We start from the raw sequence: 24,413 nt of genomic DNA, 5'->3' as shown, positions 1-24,413 counted from the left end.
TTATTTTATTAGAAGAAATGAAAGAAAAAACAACACAACTTTATTTAAACTTACTAGGAAATACAGAAAATAGTTTAAAGATTTTTAAAGGTAAATTAAAAAAAAAGGATACAAGCAGACGTCACTTAAAATTTTGATACCAATGAAACTTGGATAACATAAAAGGTTTAGTTTTTATTTTATTTTATTAGAAGGAATGAAAGAAAAAACAACACAACTTTATTTAAACTGACTCGGAAATACTGAAAATAGTTTAAAGATTTTTAAAGGTAAATTAAAAAAAAAAGGATACAAGCAGACGTCACTTAAAATTTTGATACCAATGAAACTTGGATAACATAAAAGGTTTAGTTTTTATTTTATTTTATTAGAAGAAATGAAAGAAAAAACAACACAACTTTATTTAAACTGACTCGGAAATACTGAAAATAGTTTAAAGATTTTTAAAGGTAAATTTAAAAAAAAGGATACAAGCAGACGTCACTTAAAATTTTGATACCAATGAAACTTGGATAACATAAAAGGTTTAGTTTTTATTTTATTTTATTAGAAGAAATGAAAGAAAAAACAACACAACTTTATTTAAACTGACTCGGAAATACTGAAAATAGTTTAAAGATTTTTAAAGGTAAATTAAAAAAAAAGGATACAAGCAGACGTCACTTAAAATTTTGATACCAATGAAACTTGGATAACATAAAAGGTTTAGTTTTTATTTTATTTTATTAGAAGAAATGAAAGAAAAAACAACACAACTTTATTATTTAAACTGACTCGGAAATACTGAAAATAGTTTAAAGATTTTTAAAGGTAAATTTAAAAAAAAAGGATACAAGCAGACGTCACTTAAAATTTTGATACCAATGAAACTTGGATAACATAAAAGGTTTAGTTTTTATTTTATTTTATTAGAAGAAATGAAAGAAAAAACAACACAACTTTATTTAAACTGACTCGGAAATACTGAAAATAGTTTAAAGATTTTTAAAGGTAAATTAAAAAAAAAAGGATACAAGCAGACGTCACTTAAAATTTTGATACCAATGAAACTTGGATAAAATAAAAGGTTTAGTTTTTATTTTATTTTATTAGAAGAAATGAAAGAAAAAACAACACAACTTTATTTAAACTGACTCGGAAATACTGAAAATAGTTTAAAGATTTTTAAAGGTAAATTAAAAAAAAAAGGATACAAGCAGACGTCACTTAAAATTTTGATGCCAATGAAACTTGGATAAAATAAAAGGTTTAGTTTTTATTTTATTTTATTAGAAGAAATGAAAGAAAAAACAACACAACTTTATTTAAACTGACTCGGAAATACTGAAAATAGTTTAAAGATTTTTAAAGGTAAATTAAAAAAAAAAGGATACAAGCAGACGTCACTTAAAATTTTGATGCCAATGAAACTTGGATAAAATAAAAGGTTTAGTTTTTATTTTATTTTATTAGAAGAAATGAAAGAAAAAACAACACAACTTTATTTAAACTGACTCGGAAATACTGAAAATAGTTTAAAGATTTTTAAAGGTAAATTTAAAAAAAAAGGATACAAGCAGACGTCACTTAAAATTTTGATACCAATGAAACTTGGATAAAATAAAAGGTTTAGTTTTTATTTTATTTTATTAGAAGAAATGAAAGAAAAAACAACACAACTTTATTTAAACTGACTCGGAAATACTGAAAATAGTTTAAAGATTTTTAAAGGTAAATTAAAAAAAAAAGGATACAAGCAGACGTCACTTAAAATTTTGATGCCAATGAAACTTGGATAAAATAAAAGGTTTAGTTTTTATTTTATTTTATTAGAAGAAATGAAAGAAAAAACAACACAACTTTATTTAAACTGACTCGGAAATACTGAAAATAGTTTAAAGATTTTTAAAGGTAAATTTTAAAAAAAAGGATACAAGCAGACGTCACTTAAAATTTTGATGCCAATGAAACTTGGATAAAATAAAAGGTTTAGTTTTTATTTTATTTTATTAGAAGAAATGAAAGAAAAAACAACACAACTTTATTTAAACTGACTCGGAAATACTGAAAATAGTTTAAAGATTTTTAAAGGTAAATTAAAAAAAAAAGGATACAAGCAGACGTCACTTAAAATTTTGATGCCAATGAAACTTGGATAAAATAAAAGGTTTAGTTTTTATTTTATTTTATTAGAAGAAATGAAAGAAAAAACAACACAACTTTATTTAAACTGACTCGGAAATACTGAAAATAGTTTAAAGATTTTTAAAGGTAAATTAAAAAAAAAAGGATACAAGCAGACGTCACTTAAAATTTTGATGCCAATGAAACTTGGATAAAATAAAAGGTTTAGTTTTTATTTTATTTTATTAGAAGAAATGAAAGAAAAAACAACACAACTTTATTTAAACTGACTCGGAAATACTGAAAATAGTTTAAAGATTTTTAAAGGTAAATTTAAAAAAAAAGGATACAAGCAGACGTCACTTAAAATTTTGATGCCAATGAAACTTGGATAAAATAAAAGGTTTAGTTTTTATTTTATTTTATTAGAAGAAATGAAAGAAAAAACAACACAACTTTATTTAAACTGACTCGGAAATACTGAAAATAGTTTAAAGATTTTTAAAGGTAAATTAAAAAAAAAAGGATACAAGCAGACGTCACTTAAAATTTTGATGCCAATGAAACTTGGATAAAATAAAAGGTTTAGTTTTTATTTTATTTTATTAGAAGAAATGAAAGAAAAAACAACACAACTTTATTTAAACTGACTCGGAAATACTGAAAATAGTTTAAAGATTTTTAAAGGTAAATTAAAAAAAAAAAAGGATACAAGCAGACGTCAGTTAAAATTTTGATGCCAATGAAACTTGGATAACATAAAAGGTTTAGTTTTTATTTTATTTTATTAGAAGAAATGAAAGAAAAAACAACACAACTTTATTTAAACTGACTCGGAAATACTGAAAATAGTTTAAAGATTTTTAAAGGTAAATTTTAAAAAAAAGGATACAAGCAGACGTCAGTTAAAATTTTGATGCCAATGAAACTTGGATAACATAAAAGGTTTAGTTTTTATTTTATTTTATTAGAAGAAGTGAAAGAAAAAACAACACAACTTTATTTAAACTTACTAGGAAATACTGAAAATAGTTTAAAGATTTTTAAAGGTAAATTAAAAAAAAGGATACAAGCAGACGTCAGTTAAAATTTTGATGCCAATGAAACTTGGATAACATAAAAGGTTTAGCTTTTATTTTATTTTATTAGAAGAAATGAAAGAAAAAACAACACAACTTTATTTAAACTGACTCGGAAATACTGAAAATAGTTTAAAGATTGTTGAATTTTTATTTTATTATTCATTTATCTCATTCGTTCAGGGAATGAAAGAGAAATATTTTTTTTAGAAAAACAGACAATATTGTCGATTATTCCTGTATTTTTCTTGGCGTGTATTTATATATATATATAATATTAACAACGAACTTGGAATAATAATGATAATAAATATATATTTATTTACAAAAAAAAAAGAGAAAAAATCGTCTGAAGGAGATTTGTTTTAACGGTAAATTAAAAAAAAAGGATAAAAGCAGACGTCACTTTAAATGTCGATGGCAATGGATATTGAGTTAAATCCAGGGCCTGAGAATAGTTATAATGGAAGTAATTATGAGGTGGGTAATCAATTAAATGAAGAAGAAATGAAAAAAAATGAACTTCAAAATAATGCAAGAAAAAGAAATATGGAAAATGAAAAAACAAAAAATGCAAAAAGACAAAAAAAATTTAAAGAACAAAATAAAGAAGAATATTTAAAAAGAAAACGAGAATATCAAAAAAAATATAGAGAAAAAAATATAGAAGAAATAAATGTAAAAAATCGAGAACATGAAAAAAATTATAGAAATAAAAATAAACAAGAATTTAAAATTCGAAATAAAGAAAATCAAAAAAAATTAAGAGAGAAAAATAAAGAAAAATACAATAATAAAAATAAAGATTATCAAAGAAATTTTAGATTAAAAAATAAGAATAATGTCTTTTTTAGAAAGAAAAAGAAAATTTATCAAACTAATTATAAAAATAAACACAAATTAATGGAAGAACAAAAAATGAAAAAATATGATAAGAAAAGTTTGATAAAAATTTATAAGAAGAAAATTTATTCTTGGAGAAACAAACTTAACAAATTTTCTAGCTTTTTTCATAAAAAAGCTATTGTCATTCATAAATTGACAAAATCCTATACATTTTACGATAATAAAATGACAAATAATATAAGAAATTATAGAAAAAAATATAAAATTGGATTGAATAAAATAACTGGAATGTATTCTAATGCTTTGGGAATTAGAAATTTGATGCTTAAGAATATAAAAAATACTGCAAACACTGTTTATAATTTTGTCAAAAAAGTTTATAAAAAAGGACTATTATCTACTTATTGGGGAGAAGAATTGAATCATGCATTCAATAATGAACATTATTTGTTTCCAAGGAATTCAGTTGAATATGTGCCTATAAGAGTTTTGGCAAAGCATAATTATGAATCTCTTGATTGTCAAACTGAAGATTGTGAGTGCAAAAAGTCAGAAATTTCTGAACCAAATATGCCAAATAATAACAATGAACATATTATTGTAGAAGAAAATGAAAATAAAGTGAATGATGAAGAAAATGAAGAAGATGAAGAAATAAAAATTGAATTGGCTCGACCTTGTGATTTTAGTAATGGTTGTCCCTATGAAAAAACACGACTCATTGAAACTAGAAAAATACATCAAATTATTAAACAAATTTCACCGGATTTGACATTTTTGGAAATTCGCAAAATTATGAAAAAAATGGAAGAATGTTCTGGCATACATAATGACAATTTATATTGCATTGGTCAATCGGATTGCACTAATAGACTTGAACTCCTTAGAAGAATGGCACCACATACTCCAAGACTCAGAACTTTAGTCACTCATGTGTATAGATTAAGAGCTGTTTGCATTTGGCTGGATCTCTATGATATTTTTCTCTTAGAAAGAAATTGGCCAATGTTTGAAAAATTATTAGACTCTGAATTTTATAATCTTAAAACTTCAAAATTAATAGAAAGATTGCAACAAAGAGAGAATCAAGAACATCATTCAGAAAATAATATTGTGAATAAATTTGTCACATTAATTAAAAATTTTAACAAAGACATGAAAAAAATGAAAATTAATTCATGTGACATTTGCAAACAAAGAGAATATGATGAACTTTTGAAAGTTTGTACTGACTGGGAAAAAGAAGTTAATGAAATAATTAAAGAAACTTATATATTACCATGCAAAATTTGCAATAATTGTAGAGGTTTTTGAAGAAAAATAAAATCCCTACATTAGCATCAATTAATGGATTAGGAGTGGATGAAATTCCAGAAGTGTTGGAAAAATTGAACATTTATGAAGAAATCTTAATTCAAAGAGCGAAATATTTTATTAATGTGATAAAACTTGTTCCTCAAAGATACATAGGACCAAGTTCAGATATGGTTTCTGCTATTAATGAAATTGCAACTCATTTGCCAATTCCAATGGAAAATACAATCAACCATGTGATGAACACTTTACCATCAAAAGAAGAAAATTCTTTACAAATTATAGTTAATTCAATTCCTACAGCTCAAAAGAAAATCTGGAAATCATTGGTCAAATTGGATAATGTGTTTGATGCACTGGATTGGCTCAAAGCAAACAATCCATTCTATAAAGACATTGAAATTGACAGAACATCAGATCTCAATAATGTTGTTTTATGCACTGGGCAAGGTAGTTCAACTAAATCTGATGATTGCATTTTGAGTCATTTATCAAAAAAAGATGCTGATACATATTATGAACATCATACTGTTCAAAAAATGTATCCGACTTTACCAAATGAAAAAGACATTGAAATTTATAAAATGAAAAAAGTTGAAGGAAATTTGTTGAAAGATGATAATCCAAATTTGGATTACATGTGTTTTCCTAAAATCTTGTGCAAAGGAAGATTTGGCATGAATTACAACAGGCCATATGGAAAAGTGCCAAATTATATGTACACTAGAAACAGATTAAGGCACTGTGATCCAAGATTTAGGAAAAATATTCAGTATTTATTTCATTCTGTTGACAGAGCTGACAAAAGAGCATTGGATTCGGGAATTTTTGCGATTATGAAATCTCTCAAATGCAATCAAATGACATTGGCTCAATTTAATCAACAGGTTCATAATAATGATAAAAGATTAGAAGGCAATCTTTCAATGATGATGGCCAATGTGAGAGGATCCAAACAATTTTGGAATAGAAAAGCATCCGATTTGCACACATTGGATGAAAAATTCGGCCCTTCTACCTTCTTTATCACTTTATCATGTGCTGAATATTTTTGGCCAGATTTAAGAGAATTTTTGGAAAAATTGAACAGTGGTGTAAGTAATGTTGAAACTATGAGAACAAGTACATTGTGCGTGAATGATGTTGTTGCAGTCAGTGAACATTTTTATCACAGATTGCAAGCTGTAATGAATAAAGTAATTTTGGCAAAAAACAATCCAGTTTTTTGAAAAGTTGCACATTATTTTTGGAGGATTGAATATCAACAAAGAGGAGCTCCCCATGTTCACATGAAAATATGGGTGGAAGGAGCACCTATATATGCTGAAGATCCTCTATCATTTAATGATATTAAAAAAATTATCAATCAACACATAACTTGCAGAATGCCTTGTTCAGTTTCTAGTCCAACACTTCACAACTTGGTTAAAAGATTTCAAGTTCATTCTTGTAGAAAAACATGCTGGAGGATATATGGAAAAGGCAAAAATATTGTGAAAAAGTGTCGATTTGGATTTCCTAAATCAGAAGGAAACTTTAATTTTTTTACTGTTGGTGAATGTATAAAATCAAGAAAAACTGGAAAAGGAATAAAAAAGTTGTATCAATTAGAGAGAAGTGTGGATGAAAAACTTGTAAATGACTATAATCCTTTATTGTTATTAATTTGGCAATCCAATATTGATGTACAATATATTGGAGAAGATAGCATGATATTGACAAGATATGTGACAAGTTATCAAACTAAAGCTGAAAAGAATGAAACTGAAGGTGTTTGGGATAATTTGGATGAAAAGGGATCAAAATATGGAAGATTCAAATCAGCAGGACTTCAACTAATTGGTAAAAGAAACATTGGAGCTTATGAATGTGCTGATAGATTATTGGGTCACCACTTATTTGGTGCATCTGATCAAGTCATTTGGGTTGGAGCTGATATTCCTAGTAAAAGAGGACATAGATTGAAGTCAAAAGAATATTTAGAAAAACTTCCTGAATCTTCTACAAACATATTTCATGAAAATATGGTAGAAAACTATTATCCAAATCGACCATCATCTTTGGAAAAAGTTTCTTTGTATGAAGTTGCAAGCAATTATGAAAAAATATCTGTTAAACCTTCTAACAATGAAGAAGCTAAGAAAATGAAAATGATAAATGACAAAGGTTACTTTAAGCAAGTCAAGGAAAAAGTCGTCAAGGCCCCATATGTTCCTTTAAATAAAGAAACCAAAGAAAGATATTTTCACAATTTGCTTATGCTTTTCAAACCTTGGAGAAAGGAAGAAGATGATTTATTAAATGGTTTCACAACATATGAAGAAGCTTTTAAATATTTTTCTTCTGAATTACCTGAAATGATTAAGTATGAAAATATAAAGAAAAAAGTTATACAATCTATAGAGTTGGCAAAGCAATTATAAATTAAAGTTGAAAAAGAAGGCTCTGAAGAAATACAAAAAATAATTATTGATGAAGAGCAAGAATTTGATAATAATGATTTAATAGTTAATGATTTTGTTGAGAGAAAAGTCACAGAAGAATCAGTAGCTGAAAAAGAAGCTCAACTGAATTCTGATCAAAAAAGAATTTATGATAATGTTATTAGTATAATTAAAAAACAAGAACTTCATTGCAATAAAGAAAAACCTATTCCTAGATGCAGTTGTGAAGACTGTAAACAACTACTCAAATTCATTTCTGGTGTTAGTGGAACAGGAAAAAGCTTTTTGATTGACACCATTTCTGACAAAATTACTTTAATGGTTAATGTCAAAGATACCATGCCAGTTATAATTTGTGGACCAACTGGTATGAGTGCTTTTCAAATAAAAGGCAACACTTTGCATAGCACTCTCATGATCAGTGTTCAACATGGAAAATTTCCTGTTTACAAAGAATTGAAAAAAGATGATGTCAAATTTTTTAGAAGAATTCTGGAAAATGCTAGAATAATAATAATTGATGAAATTAGCATGGTCAGTCATTTAATGCTGGCTTTCATTCACAAAAGATTGGATGAAATCTTTGGGAATTCAAATAAAATGACATATCCATTTGGAAACATGAACATTTTATTGTTTGGAGACTTATTGCAACTGCCACCAGTCAATGAAAAGCCAGTTTTTGCAAGAGTTACAGCATTTGATGCCACAAAAACAGAAATTGGCATTTGTGGACACTCATTATGGAAATATTTTGAATATGATGAGCTCATTATTAATATGAGACAAAAAGATGACAAAGACAATTATAGTGAAATCTTGGGGAGAATTAGAATTGGTTCACCCTCTGACTCAGATATAAGCACTCTTAAACAAAGATGCTTATTTTCTGGTAGAAAAGCAAAAGTTGAAGAAATTGCAGATAAACTTATTGAATTGACTTCCAATTCTGAATTGAAATTTGTTTGCATACTTCCTATGAATGAAGCTGTAGATGAATTGAATAATGAAATGCTAAAAAAATACAGCATTAAAACTATTGAAATTGCAGCTGTTGATTCTGGAATGAGACAAAAGAATGTAAAAAAGAAGAAAAAAGTTTCAATTAAAAATAATAAACCAAAGAAAACATCAGAAACAGCTGGATTAGAAACTATTTTGAAAGTTGGCATTGGTGCCCAAGTGATGTTGAAGAGAAACCTTGATGTAGAAAAAGGTTATTGCAATGGTGTTATTGGAAAAGTAACTGATATTATTGGTAAAGGCACTAATGTTGAATCCATTGTGGTTCAATTTGATCATAAAAATGAATCTTTTACTGTTAAAAAAATTCAAGCTAATTATGAAATTTCACCTGGCATATTTATTACCAGAAATCAATTCCCATTGTCACTCTCTTATGCCATTACCATTCACAAATCTCAAGGAATGAGTGTGGATGGCATTATTGCTGATTTGGGAACTCAAGTTTTTGCTGATGGAATGGCTTATGTGGCTCTTTCAAGAGCTAGAAAATTGTGCAATGTTTATTTGTCTGACTTTGATCCAAGATCATTAATTATGTGTGACAAGTCTGCTTGGGAAGAATACAACAGATTGAGGACTAGTTCTGGAAGGCCAGAATTGACTCCATTGCCACCTTGTAGAAAACAACCACCGTGTATGGCAAATGCTACTTATATGCCAAAGAAAAAAACCAAGCGATTGCAAATGGGACAAATAGAAGAACCAACTACTAAAGAGAAGAAAACTCAAAATAATTTGACAAATTTGGTTCCTAAAATGCCTTTGATCAATAGAAGCAATGATTGTTTTGTTAATTCAATTGTGCAATCAGTTAATCAGTTGACTGATTTCCATGATTATTTGAATAGCTTGAGCATTGATAATGAATTTTCAAAAGAAATGAAAAATATTCTTTATCATAATAAAAATTCTATTGCAAATTTGAAAAGAATTATTGGTGGAAGATTCAATGATGGAAATCAACAATGTGCTCATGAATTTTGGAAAGAAATGTATCTTAATTTTGAAAGGGACTTTCAACAAAAATTTATCTTTGCCAAATTTGATACTGCCAGATGCATTAGATTGCATCAACAAAATTGCAACTATTTTACAAATCAAATTTGCAACTGCAACATAAGTCCTGGTTGTGGGAGACAAGTGCAACTTCCAATTGATGGAAAAGAAGAATTGCTATTGCAACCAAAAAATGGTCCTCAGCAATTCAAATTTTTAATTAATCGAATTATGAAAAGTTCTCTTCTGAAAAATTGTTATACATGTTCTCTCAATTCAGAACATGAAGTTACTTCAAGAATTGAATTCCCACCTGAATTCAAATATCTTATTATTCAAATCAATAGATTTTTAATCAATCTAAATATTAATATTGAAGAAAGAATCAATTGTGACGTGATGAACTTCAGTTCAAAGAAGCAGCAAATCTTTGGCAATAATTTTTCTCTGAAAGCTGCTGTCATTCATAGAGGACCAACTGCCAGAGCAGGACATTACACTGCTTTGATCAAAAATGAAAATGACGTTTGGGAAGAAATCAGTGACAATACAATCACAAAAAGACATACAAAATTTCCTGCCAAATTGCCTGACATTGTACTTTTGTTCATGGAAAAAATGTGAAAAATTCTATGTTTGGACTAAAACAATAGGCTTGAACTTAATTTATAGGCTTGGACGCAACGTATATCAGTATTATTATTATTAACCAGTGGTGTCTGAAGGACTTTCCTATAAAGTTTTGGTCCTTACAGACACTTCGCGAAGGCCTGTAAATAGGCCATTGCGATTATTCACTGTAGGTTATTTATTTGAACTGGATATCAATTATACTCTACAAGTCTTGCTGCCTGCTTGAGATATGTAGCAGTATATGTAGCCAACAAATAATGCTCAGCCTATCAACCACTGACCTGATTGAATGTGTTGTTGAGCTTAGGTGTTCTAATCAAAGTCCTTTGTAACCTTTACACACAGATACATGATGTTCTGGTGTTGCATACTCTTCAACACATTTCGGGCACGTGGGTAATGATGCCAGATCTATGATTTTCTTGTGTTTCTCGAGATTACAGTGCCCTGTAAGGATCTGATTTACCAGATCTTTTTATTGTCTGGTGAGACTTAGGATACGTTTACATAGTCAGGTAGATACCCAACCAACGTTATCCTTTGTCTTTTTACAGTCTATCCTTTTGTTCCACGCCTCCTTTAGGTGTTTCGTAGACCACTCTCTGATGCTAGAAAGACAGATAGCATACGGGACTTGAGCAAAGGGTTCAGGGCTCTCTATTAGAAGTTCTGATCCCTCTTTTGTCATTTTATCCACTTCCTCATTGCGCTGTATCCCTTCATGACCGGGGTCCAGGAAATAGATATGCGGTTTTCTTTTCCTAGATGGTTTAGATTTTCAATGCAGCACAGTACGGTTTGGGATCTTACCGTACTATTCTCCAATGCTTTAATAGCTGCCTGACTATCTGAAAGGATAGCTATTTCCTGTTGCTGAACCTCTTCCATGATCAGAACCTCAGATTCAAAAGCCTTAAACATGCGCTATCTCTCCTTCTTCGGTTTTTGTCGTGATGTTAACCGAATGTTAGAGCTGACTTGTCAGACTTAGGTCTGAGATCCTGCTCTTCAGTGAAGGCAGCGGTGGTGTTTGGTACCACATCCAATGGTGCCAGCTCATGACTGGTGTTTGGTGTTGTATCCGATGATACCTGCATGGTGAAGACTTCTGCCTGGAAGACCGTCTTCAGTTTACCAAGATAATAAGATTTTTTACAGGTGAGGTGGTTTGAGTATTCTATATAAACACTCGCACCAATGCTATCATTCATTTTAGATCCATCAGTATAGCATTTGATTACGTTGCTTTCCAGCTCTTTTTCGTAATCTCTTGCGCCTGTTCTCTCATAAACCATACATGTGAAATGCTTTTCAAATGATCTGGTTTTAGTCATAAGGTCACCCGGCACATGCAAGAGCGGTAGTTCCTTCCTAGCCTCATTACACAAATCCATGTGACTCTTTGTTTTTCCAGTAGTCCCAACAGATCTTGACCACCACAGACCCATGAGATCTATTCTATAGGATCCCCATATCGCTTCTGCCTTCAGGAATTCTTTAATCGGGGGGATATTCAACAGCATCTCCAATGCTCCAGTAGGTGTGCTCGGATATGCTGAAGAAGTCATTAAGCAAGCAAGTCTTTGTACCTTCTGGAGTTTCTTCCTCAAGTACAGTTTCTCTGTCCCGCGGATCCAGGAAACACATGCATACGACAAAATGGGACATACCATAGCAATGTATATCCACCTCATTACATGCGGGTTAACTGCCCAGGTTTTTCCCACAATTTGTTTGCATTGCATAAGGGCTGCAGTCGCCTTGGAGGAAATCTTTTCTATGTGGCTTTTCCTGGTTAGCTTACTGTCCAGGATTACGCCTAACAGCCTTGCCTCCTGCGAAAGTTTCAATTTCTGTCCACTCAGAAAAAGGTCACCAAGTTGGCAATTCCTTTTATATGTAAACAAGACCATTTCTGTTTTACGGCTACTGAATTCTAATTCATTTCGATTAGACCATTTATTAGGAATATTTAATGCCATTTTCTTTTGAACCCGCGACCAGCACTGTGTGTCATCAGCATCAGCCTGGGCATAAATATTCCTATTTTTAAACTCCTTTAAAAGAGGATTCAGCATACAGTTCCATAGTAAAGGTGATAAAATCCCACTTTGGGGGTTTCATTTAACTACTTCCCTTTTAACAGTTGCCCTCAGTAGTTATACTTGAACTGTTCTGTGCCTCACCATATACTCAATCCATCGGATGAGTACTGGTGGCACATTGAGTTCTCGTAGCAACTAGAACATACTACTGAAGGGTATGTTGTCAAAAGCTCCAACAATATCTAAAAAGACACCGAGTGCAATCTTCTTTTTTGTTAGTTTACGCTCTATACAGATCACAAATTCATGAACCGCAGTCTCGGTAGAGACCCTGGCTCGGAACTACTGTGATTGAATGATAAATATTGCATAAATGTGTGTTTGAGAGCTAATTTTTTTTGACAATCATTAATAAATATTATAAATTTATATATTAATACAATAGCAATGCCTGGAAAAATCATGGATTATATGGAAAAATGCGCGCATGAAAAGTAATATTCTTAAGATTTTATTAAACCTGGAAAAGTAAAGGACAAGAAATTCAACCTGGAAAAGTAAAGGACAAAATATTCTAGTAAAGTAAAAAATAAGAATTTTTTAGACTTAAAATATTGCAGCTAAAAATAAAATTTGAATATTGATAAATATTTTATTTATTATTTGCATATGTTGTTGTTTATTGTTGAGTTAGAAAGGGTGTCAGTCGCTGGATTGAACTTATTGCCATATTTATTTGCATATATTTATGTAGTGAAAATTGTTTGAATAAAATTAATTCATTAGTTAGTTAGTTAGTAGATGGAATTAATAATTTTATAATTTACATAAAAATGAATTAAATGATCCTAATTATGATATAATAAAATTATTAATTTTTATGTAAATTATAAAATTATTAATTCCATCTACTAACTAACTAACTAACTAATGAATTAATTTTATTCAAACAATTTTCACTACATACATATATGCAAATAATAGGGGGGGGGAAATAAGTTCAATCCAGCGACTGACACCCTTTCTAACTCAACAATAAACAACAACATATGCAAATAATAAATAAAATATTTATCAATATTCAAATTTTATTTTAGCTGCAATATTTTAAGTCTAAAAAATTCTTATTTTTTACTTTACTAGAATATTTTGTCCTTTACTTTTCCAGGTTGAATTTCTTGTCCTTTACTTTTCCAGGTTTAATAAAATCTTAAGAATATTACTTTTCATGCGCGCATTTTTCCATATATATATATATATATATATATATATATATATATATATATATATATATATATATGTATGTATATATATATATATATATATATATATATATATATATATATATATATATATATTATGGGGTGCCTTCAATAAGTTTCCTGACTTTTTTGTATATGCATTAAAAATTAGACTCTTGAACATTTAGTATCTTATTGCTATATATTTTATGAGATGATTGGCCAGTTTTATGATTTGATATTTAGATAAACAGCTACAACAGAAATTATAAAAGCCTGATTATCACAGCTGGTGAATTTCAAAAAAGAAATGTGGGCGTGAACACACTTTAGAAAAAAAAATATGCAATAAAATTTTGTTTTAGACTTGTTTTTAAAATGCCACAAAAACGTACGGAATGATTGGGATTGCTTTTGGACCATCTTGCATGAACCGAGCATCACTTTTTGAGTGGCATAAGAGATTCAAGGAAGGCAGGGAGCCTGTGAGAGATGATGAGAGCTGTGGGGGATTTAGGAAGCGAGAAACCAGGGTCAATTGGCTGAATAAAGCATTTGATGGATAAGGACCGCCGTGTGTCTATAGACAATAAATGCAGAGGAACTGCAGATGTGGAAGACGTATGCGAAGTTTGTCTTAAGGTCCTCGTTTTCCAGACCTTGCTCTCAGTGACTTTTGGTTATTCCCTAAGCTCAAAAAAAACCTTAGATATTATCATTATGAGACAATTGAGATGAAAGAGTGTGTGACGAGGGTCATTGACACGCTCACACAAGAGGACTTTCATGGGGCTATCCAGAAGTTGTTGAAGCAGAACAAGTGCATTGCAGCCGGAGGAGATTACTTATAATAGGACTAGCGTTTTGTGCGTGCACGATCAATAAACATACCTGTACGAAAACAATTTGGAAACTTATTGAAGCACATTGTATATAACATATTTTTTTACATAGACATAACCACTTATCGAGGCACAGGGACCACTCGAGGATAAGGAGAGTGTACAGTAGTCAATTGGACAATATAATAATCGTTAGTAATGGAAATTCGGTAAATTTGTTAACTTAAGTGGAACGGCTCATCAAGAACTTGTATACATTAGAATTGAAGACAACCATATTGTAGTCAGCCAGAAAACAGAAGACAATTTAACAGGTGTGCAGTTCTAAGAAAGAAGCTTTGTTGATGGAATCTACGTTTAGGTTTAGGCACATATAAAGAGTGGGGGAAATTATTGATAGTGTTTTCAGCTAGACGAGTGTTGTTTGTGAAAGTTTGGCGAGGGGGGGACCATAGATTGAAGCTTAGTCGAACACTTTCTATGAAAATAATGATAAAGTAGAGACAAACTCGCAACATCTCTTCTGTGAGATAGAGGTTGCAGGGAAGAGAAAAGGACATCTCCTACGAGACTACGAAGTCTATTTTGAACTCTATCAAGGCAGGAAAAGTCCTTTCTAGCAGATCTTGCCCAGATGTGGCAACAGTACTCCATCCTTGGACGTACCTGACTCTTATATAGATAGAGTATTGCATCAGCAGTGAGATATCTACTGGATCGATAGAAGTATCCCACTATTTTTCCAGTAGCCTTGGCAACAGATTTGATGTGCGTGTTCCATTTAAGATCAGGAGTAATGGTCAATCCCAGAAGTTTGTCAAAACTTGAGGCCTCCCCAAGACGAGAGCCATTCATTTCAGTTGATGCCAGATGGGGATCAGAGCGTTGATGATGTAAATATAGAACCTTGGTTTTAGATGCATTAAAAGTAACCAGCCACTCCTTTCCTCATTGTACCAGGTGCTCAAGATAAGAGGAGAGAGAATCGGAGAGAACTTGGTCGTTTACGATCTTAGATGTGATACCATAGATGGTAGTATCGTCAGCATAAATGTCTACAAATGATGTAAGGATGTGATTTGGAAACTCATTAATGTAGATCAGGAAAAGAGTTGGGCCCAGGATGGACCCCTGAGGGACACCGGCATTAATACTGTGAGCTTTTGTTTTTTGCCCATCAACTACTACTCTTATGCACCTATCAGAAAGAAATAATTTAATAATTGAGAAGATATTTCCAGCTATACCATAGCTTGAGATCTTGTGAAGTAAACCTTTATGCCATACCCTATCAAAGGCCTTAGATATGTCAAGAGCAATTACCCTAGAAAGGTTGCCTCCGTCGAGAGATTCGCTAATCGTATGAGATATAGCTGTAAGCACATCTGCTGTAGATCTAGCAGAGCAGAAACCATATTGTGTTTCACTAAGAAGATTATTTTTGATGAGATGGTTGATTACTTCTGTTTTTTACACAGATTCCAGCAACTTAGTCTGACGCACAGGAGACTTATTGGCCTGTACTGAGAGGGGGATGAGCGATCACCTGAATTCTTAAATGCAGGGCATACTGATGAGATTTTCTAGGGTGATGGGAACCAATTCTCCTTAAGACATCGTTTAAACAGTTTTGTAAGTATGGGCGCTAGTTCTGGTTGAAGTTTTTTGATTACTATAATTAGAATACCGTCAGGGCCGGTTGCTTTATTGGAATCAAGGTTTTTGATTAGCTTGGCAACATCACGTACAGATATTTGTATATCACATAGCGTGTTTTCTGATACAGGAGGAAATACTGGGGGTTGGCGACCTTGGTTGCAAAGGGTAGAATTAGCTGCAAAATTCTTGGCAAAGAGTTTGGCTTTGCCTGATGCTGACGAGATTACCTCAGGTTTATTGATGATAGTTGGGAAAAAGCACACGCTGCTCAGCTACGTTAGACTTAATAGACTGAGCATACAACTCTCTTGCGTTCTTTATTACTTTCTTACAATCGTTGCTGGCAGTCCTGAAAGCGGCTTTAGTTTCCATACATATATTACGTCGGAAGCAATGGAAAAGGTGATTTCTGTGTGCAATGGCAGCAGCACATTCTGGAGAGAACCATGGCTGGCTGTTAGGTTTTTGCTGGAACTTTTTCGAGGGTATGAAACGGTCTATACCTACAATGAACCATTCCGTCAGGTCTGATATTATAGAAGACACATCTTTTTTAAACATATATATATGTGTGTGTGTGCGCGTGTGTGTGTGTGTGTGTGTGTGTGTGTGTGTGTGTGTGTGTGTGTGTGTGTGTGTGTGTGTGTGTGTGTGTGTTTGTGTGCGCGCGTGTGTGGGTGAATGTGTGAGTGCTATTTTCTGCATTGCCTCACACCTATGCAGACATGAACACGTCATATTGACTTAAAGAGTTGAGTATACAAAAGACAAATCGCTGATTCCCACGTTTGAATAACTTTTTATTTATTTTATTCATTTGATTATGAACAAGGCGTTAATAAGCAGAAATTGAGCCACAATGTAGGACACTTGGCGACACAAAAATAAAACGTAGTATGTGACCCAACCACCTGTTATAGTCGAAAATTACACAGTCCCGGACAGAAATTTTTGTCTCCAGAATTTATTTAATAATTAATCTATCTAAAAGGAAAACACAAAGACTTACGACTAGAGTCAATTATTTGTTGCGTACAGAATTCGTGATTAACTTACAAGCAAATAATACTAATTGTAGTTGATTTCTTTCAGGAGACAGTTAGTATGAAGAAAAGGGTGGCCAACCCAGTTCCCGTAAACTGCGGCCTGCGGCATGTGTATTCATAGAAGACTTGAGTTGTTCATATTGTTTTTGTTTACTTTAATTCTTTTTTCATTCTTTTTTTAATTTTTTTTTTTCTGTGAGTTACTGTTCAGGCCGGAAAGATAGGAATCACGCAACAACCTCCCCATCGTAGAACTAACCAAGACCACGCTATTGAATTTCTTGGATGTTCCGAAATCGGAACCACCTAGGACTACACTAATGTACCGGTGAACACAACAGTCTTCACCGTGTTATACTGGTGCTGTCGTGACCAGGACGCGGCCTTTTGGAACTCAATAACTACGGTTTTCACAATGATATATTGACCCCGTTAAACCATGACCTTTGACCAGAGTCTTCACCATGTTATACTATTCATGTTTTCAGACCAAATAAGTACATAAAGATTTTGTAAACTCTTCTACAAAGAAAATATGCTCCCTTTAACGAGCTAGAAAACATCTAAGAGTTAATTAAATGAATAAATGCAAAAGTTGGGCCAATTTCTGGTACTAACGGTAAATTCCAAAGTTTTATGTTTTGTTTGTTTTTTGTTGTTGTTTTTTATTTCAAAACAATTAGCTAACATATTTTTATTTTGCAGTTGCCTTAGTCTTGACAAATAATACGGCAATAAATAGGAGGAAAACAGTCTACATGAAAATTATTCCACGGGGCTTAAGTTCTTGGACAACAACCACTGCAAAATTAAAAGGTTTTACGAGGTATTAAAACAGAGATTTTTTACTTTACCGAATAATGGGACCAATTTTTCATGTATTACATTAGTAAAGTAATCGTTAGATGTTAAAAGTTTTCTAGTCCGCTGAAAAGAGTCAAGTTACATAGTTGGAAACATATTGACGTGCTTATTCAGCATACAAATCGAATAACACTTTTTATGTGCAACCGATTGTCCTTGTATGATGTATTTTTTTGCAATTAAATTTATTTTTATTAACATCTGGTTTATTGGTTAGACATTTGTATAGAAACGGTGTTCATCAATAGTTGAATTAGTTATTGTCCAAAAGGCGTGTTCATTTATGACTCATATGACTCTCTCTCTCTCTCTCTCTCTCTCTCTCTCTCTCTCTCTCTCTCTCTCTATCTATATATATATATATATATATATATATATATATATATATATATATATAGGAAATTTATTACTGTGAGTCCAGAATGAGTTTACAAATTGTTTCAACTAGAGGAAAATCCTCAAAGAGAGGAAAAATCCAACTAGCATCATCAGAATTCATAGATGGACTAAGTTATAAAGTCAAATAAAAATGGAAAGATCGTAGATAAAGGGGAGTTAGAAAAGAAGGGGGAGTGGTGGGGAGAGGACGTTGGAGTTTAAAGTAGTAGGAGTGTATTAAAAAAAGAGAGGGGTTTATAATTAAATATTAATTATGTGTAAATTCTTATATACGTGTTTTTTAACAGTTTAAACTTAAAAGACGCTACTTTTGTTGATAACGGCATAAGTAACAGTTAATTTAAAGGATCACCATGGCAACAGGTTGGAAAGTTAATGTTAGTGAAGGAACGGGTTGAAAATGGGGTTTAAAGTAATTTAGCCGGGCGGAGAGAGATTGAAAGATATTTATTGTTTATAAAATGGAAAGAAAAAGAAAAGGAAAATAAGTTAATGAATTATACTTTACAGGTTTATTTTAATAGTGTGATGATATATATAATTAAATATAATAAATAAATTAGCCGGGCAGGTAGAAATAATACGTTACAGGTTTATTTTAATAAAATAAAATAAAATAGGTGAAGGAACGGGTTGAAAATGGGGTTTAAAGTAATTTAGCCGGGCGGAGAGAGATTGAAAGATATTTATTGTTTATAAAATGGAAAGAAAAAGAAAAGGAAAAATAAGTTAATGAATTATACTTTACAGGTTTATTTTAATAGTGTGATGATATATATAATTAAATATAATAAATAAATTAGCCGGGCAGGTAGAAATAATACGTTACAGGTTTATTTTAATAAAATAAAATAAAATAGGTGAAGGAACGGGTTGAAAATGGGGTTTAAAGTAATTTAGCCGGGCGGGGAGAGATTGAAAGATATTTATTGTTTATAAAATGGAAAGAAAAAGAAAAGGAAAAATAAGTTAATGAATTATACTTTACAGGTTTATTTTGATAGTGTAATGATATATATAATTAAATATAATATATATATAAATAAATAGCCGGGCAGGTAGAAATTATACATTACAGGTTTATTTTAGTGAAATAAAATAAAATAGGTGAAGGCTTAAGTAAGTAACTTAAATAATAGAAAAAAAAAACATTTTTAATAAGTAACACACAAATATAAGCACATGCATAAATATGTACAGCAAATGCACATACGTAAATGGGGGAAAAGCACATGCGTGATCACACATACATACATATATATATATATATATATATATATATATATATATATATATACATATACACATATACACAAACATACATATACAAACACATATATATATATATGTACACATACACAGATACGTAAAAATACACGCATATATACACATATAAACATATATGCAAGTATACATACATCCAGATGCAAACACTTACACATACATATATATATACATATACATATACATACATATATATACATATAAATATAAATTAGCTGGGAGGGGGGGGGGAATTGAAAAATATTTTATAAATAATTTTTAAATTTTCAGGCGTTGTAGTTGAAGGAAAGAGAGAAAGAGAAAAATATAAATTAATGAATTATAAGTTACAAGTTTATTTTACTAATATAGAAATAGGTAAGAATATCAGTAAGTTAATCAAATAATAAAATTCATAAAATTATTAGGGAGATATTTATAATAAGTGAATAAAACACATACACACAGAAAAACACACACACAAATATACATGTAGAAGATACGTAACCAAATACAAATATATATAAAAAAAAACACATACATATACACACATATAGAAGATACGCACAAACACAAATACATATATATACATACATATACACACACACATATATATACACACATATAAATACATACATACACACACATATACATACATATACAAACACACACACATACACACGCACACACACACACATATATATACATGTGCACATATATATACACATATATATATATATATAAATTAGCTGGGCAGGGAGAAATTGAAAAAATTAATTTTTTGTTTTTAATTTATTATTTATAGTTTTTTGAATTGTCGGGCGTTAAGTTGGAAGAAAGAAATGAGAAATAGAAGGGTAAATAGGTGAATTATACGTTATAGGTTTATTTAATAAAGTAAAAAAACTAAGGATATAAGTAAGTTAATTAAATAATAAAAATTAATATAATTATTAATAAAATGTAGATAGTAAGTAGATAACAAAAACACACAAATACATACACATGAGTACACATGTAAAAAATACACACATAAATGGGGGAGAAGCATGTGCTTGAGTATATGTACAAACACAAATACGAAAACTATGTAAATAAGCTTCGTGTTAAAAAATATGATAATTATTATTGAAAGAATTAGTAAGAGGTAAATATAAGAGAAAAGCGTATTATATATGTTATATGTAGATGGTAAATTAAATAATTAATTAAAATAGAAGGTAAGTAAATGATTAGTTGTTAACAAGTAGATAATAGACCGAGAGGCAAGTCGAAGGATACCAATTGTGATAAGTACGTAATTGAAATAATAGAAATCGAGACCTGATTATGGAAATAGCCAATAAGAGACTATGGGGCGAGAACCTTTAAATAATGACATAAGGAGTGATTAAGGCAAAGGGGGGGGTTACAAAAATGAGTTTGGTAAAGAGAGATGTAGCTAAAATATGGTGGGATAAATAGGTGGGGGTTCTGTGGAGGGGTTCTTTTAAAATGAATGGGGGACTATATAGTTTAGGTTGTAAATAGGGTGTGTGTAATTCGTTAGTGTTAGATTTTAGGGGTGGGTTATAGTTATTATTAGAAGGGTGAGAAGTTGCTTAAGAGGTGGGATTTATAATGTTTACAATTAAAAACATAAATAACATGCTTAACTGAAAAATTACTGATTACTAATTTTAGAGATAGAGATAAACTTCTAAATAAAAAAACTGAAACCTCACTTAATTGTAAACATTATAAATCCCACCTCTTAAGCAACTTCTCACCCTTCTAATAATAACTATAACCCACCCCTAAAATCTAACACTAACGAATTACACACACCCTATTTACAACCTAAACTATATAGTCCCCCATTCATTTTAAAAGAACCCCTCCACAGAACCCCCACCTATTTATCCCACCATATTTTAGCTACATCTCTCTTTACCAAACTCATTTTTGTAACCCCCCCCCTTTGCCTTAATCACTCCTTATGTCATTATTTAAAGGTTCTCGCCCCATAGTCTCTTATTGGCTATTTCCATAACCAGGTCTCGATTTCTATTATTTCAATTACGTACTTATCACAATTGGTATCCTTCGACTTGCCTCTCGGTCTATTATCTACTTGTTAACAACTAATCATTTACTTACCTTCTATTTTAATTAATTATTTAATTTACCATCTACATATAACATATATAATACGCTTTTCTCTTATATTTACCTCTTACTAATTCTTTCAATAATAATTATCATATTTTTTAACACGAAGCTTATTTACATAGTTTTCGTATTTGTGTTTGTACATATACTCAAGCACATGCTTCTCCCCCATTGATGTGTGTATTTTTTACATGTGTACTCATGTGTATGTATTTGTGTGTTTTTGTTATCTACTTACTATCTACATTTTATTAATAATTATATTAATTTTTATTATTTAATTAACTTACTTATATCCTTAGTTTTTTTACTTTATTAAATAAACCTATAACGTATAATTCACCTATTTACCCTTCTATTTCTCATTTCTTTCTTCCAACTTAACGCCCGACAATTCAAAAAACTATAAATAATAAATTAAAAACAAAAAATTAATTTTTTCAATTTCTCCCTGCCCAGCTAATTTATATATATATATATATGTGTATATATATGTGCACATGTATATATATATGTGTGTGTGTGCGTGTGTATGTGTGTGTGTTTGTATATGTATGTATATGTGTGTGTATGTATGTATTTATATGTGTGTATATATATGTGTGTGTGTATATGTATGTATATATATGTATTTGTGTTTGTGCGTATCTTCTATATGTGTGTATATGTATGTGTTTTTTTTTATATATATTTGTATTTGGTTACGTATCTTCTACATGTATATTTGTGTGTGTGTTTTTCTGTGTGTATGTGTTTTATTCACTTATTATAAATATCTCCCTAATAATTTTATGAATTTTATTATTTGATTAACTTACTGATATTCTTACCTATTTCTATATTAATAATAATAATTTTATGAATTTTATTATTTGATTAACTTACTGATATTCTTACCTATTTCTATATTAGTAAAATAAACTTGTAACTTATAATTCATTAATTTATATTTTTCTCTTTCTCTCTTTCCTTCAACTACAACGCCTGAAAATTTAAAAATTATTTATAAAATATTTTTCAATTCCCCCCCCTCCCAGCTAATTTATATTTATATGTATATATATGTATGTATATGTATATGTATATATATATGTATGTGTAAGTGTTTGCATCTGGATGTATGTATACTTGCATATATGTTTATATGTGTATATATGCGTGTATTTTTACGTATCTGTGTATGTGTACATATATATATATATGTGTTTGTATATGTATGTTTGTGTATATGTGTATATGTATATATATATATATATATATATATATATATATATGTATGTGTGATCACGCATGTGCTTTTCCCCCATTTACGTATGTGCATTTGCTGTACATATTTATGCGTGTGCTTATATTTGTGTGTTACTTATTAAAAATGTTTTTGTTTTTTTTCTATTATTTAAGTTACTTACTTAAGCCTTCACCTATTTTATTTTATTTCACTAAAATAAACCTGTAATGTATAATTTCTACCTGCCCGGCTATTTATTTATATATATATTATATTTAATTATATATATCATTACACTATCAAAATAAACCTGTAAAGTATAATTCATTAACTTATTTTTCCTTTTCTTTTTCTTTCCATTTTATAAACAATAAATATCTTTCAATCTCTCCCCGCCCGGCTAAATTACTTTAAACCCCATTTTCAACCCGTTCCTTCACCTATTTTATTTTATTTTATTAAAATAAACCTGTAACGTATTATTTCTACCTGCCCGGCTAATTTATTTATTATATTTAATTATATATATCATCACACTATTAAAATAAACCTGTAAAGTATAATTCATTAACTTATTTTCCTTTTCTTTTTCTTTCCATTTTATAAACAATAAATATCTTTCAATCTCTCTCCGCCCGGCTAAATTACTTTAAACCCCATTTTCAACCCGTTCCTTCACTAACATTAACTTTCCAACCTGTTGCCATGGTGATCCTTTAAATTAACTGTTACTTATGCCGTTATCAACAAAAGTAGCGTCTTTTAAGTTTAAACTGTTAAAAAACACGTATATAAGAATTTACACATAATTAATATTTAATTATAAACCCCTCTCTTTTTTAATACACTCCTACTACTTTAAACTCCAACGTCCTCTCCCCACCACTCCCCCTTCTTTTCTAACTCCCCTTTATCTACGATCTTTCCATTTTTATTTGACTTTATAACTTAGTCCATCTATGAATTCTGATGATGCTAGTTGGATTTTTCCTCTCTTTGAGGATTTTCCTCTAGTTGAAACAATTTGTAAACTCATTCTGGACTCACAGTAATAAATTTCCTATATACTGCTCTGACTACACATTGAGCACTTTAGTCCGGTTTTTTTACCACTGGTAAATAAATATATATATATATATATATATATATATATATATATATATATATATATACAGTGCCACGCAAAAGTATTGGATACATTACATTTTTCTTCATAACTTTAATTAGGGCGTAA

At 30.2% G+C, this 24,413-nt stretch overlaps 1 protein-coding gene across 2 annotated transcripts in view; it reads left to right on the top strand.

Annotated features, from left to right (window-relative positions):
- LOC145297833 (uncharacterized) overlaps positions 1-24,413 on the top strand; it is a 1,294,147-nt gene that overhangs the window by 1,248,949 nt on the left and 20,785 nt on the right. The window lies entirely within an intron of this gene.

The sequence above is a fragment of the Euprymna scolopes genome, chromosome 18 (genome assembly GCF_053919585.1).
Source record: "Euprymna scolopes isolate OS-2025 chromosome 18, ASM5391958v1, whole genome shotgun sequence".
Taxonomy (NCBI): Eukaryota; Metazoa; Mollusca; class Cephalopoda; order Sepiida; family Sepiolidae; genus Euprymna; species Euprymna scolopes.
The sequence above is the reverse complement of the archived record's forward strand: the minus strand, read 5'-3'. Positions and strand labels throughout refer to the sequence as shown.